General features: G+C 37.3%; 1 pseudogene; it reads right to left on the bottom strand.

The window, feature by feature from the left end:
* Positions 1-385: 385 nt before the first annotated feature.
* Positions 386-516, bottom strand: LOC122810457 (annotated as a pseudogene).
* Between the last annotated feature and the right edge of the window lie 478 nt (positions 517-994).

Here is a 994-nt window from a genome sequence, read left to right on the forward strand (position 1 = left end):
AAAGACATATGTTCTGTTGGAAAAAAAACATACTCTGCAATATTAAGAAAAATCTGAAAATCACAACTTGCCCTGATGCCATAGTATGAGGGCAGGTCTGAGGAAGGTAAACTGATAACATGTATTTCTTCTGTAGTATATTATTTATTTATTTGACACGTTTTTTGGGAAAGTCCAACTGGAATACTATCCCATTTTCAGTAGAGGCCTGGAGAGAAAAGCTCCATAATGACATTATATGGTTACATTTAAATAAAGTTCTTAAACAGGTTCATAGGTAAGTACTAGGATAGCTGCTCTTGTAAGCCAATTTCCCCAAGGTGAGAATCAAACCCTGTACCTTGTGTCTATCAGATAAACATCATAACCATTATGCCAACCCCTAATCCCATAAAATTGGAGTTTCCCACATTTGGGGAAATCACAGGGCGTCAATCTAACCAAAGTGCAATGGAAGAGCCTCACCCAGAGGAAACCATCTTCTTGATCATGGGATTCCCCCTGCCAGGTAAGAATCCAGATAGGTTATTACCAAACCTAATACAGAAGAACAACATATTAACCAAGTAAAAATTCACAACTTCAGTTCCTGCAATGTGATCTTAACACATAACACATTGCAACTATTTGGACAGGTACAACAAGCTGAAAAAAAAACATTGTCAATAGTTAAAGAATTCAAAAGCTGCAGTTCATATAGATGGCATTAAACATGCATAGTACACTCTTTGGAACAGAGATAACTAGATAACATAGCCTTGGCAAAATTCTAATTTTCCTTGATCTAAGAAATGGATTGACTATGTTTGGCAAGAACAAAGTAGTAAGAAGTATGCTAGGGTTGAGGGGGAAGGAGAAAGAGGGAGGAACTAGTTGAGCCTGGGGTAGTGCAGGAGCACAACCAAGTCTTATTTAGGTAGCCTTTTAGTATATGAAGCACAACTACTATGTTCTGAAATTGGGAAAAAGACAACATTGCTAAACACCTCTCTAA

The sequence above is a fragment of the Protopterus annectens genome, chromosome 8.part1 (assembly GCF_019279795.1).
Source record: "Protopterus annectens isolate FY-2018-M chromosome 8.part1, PAN1.0, whole genome shotgun sequence".
NCBI lineage: Eukaryota > Metazoa > Chordata > Ceratodontiformes > Protopteridae > Protopterus > Protopterus annectens.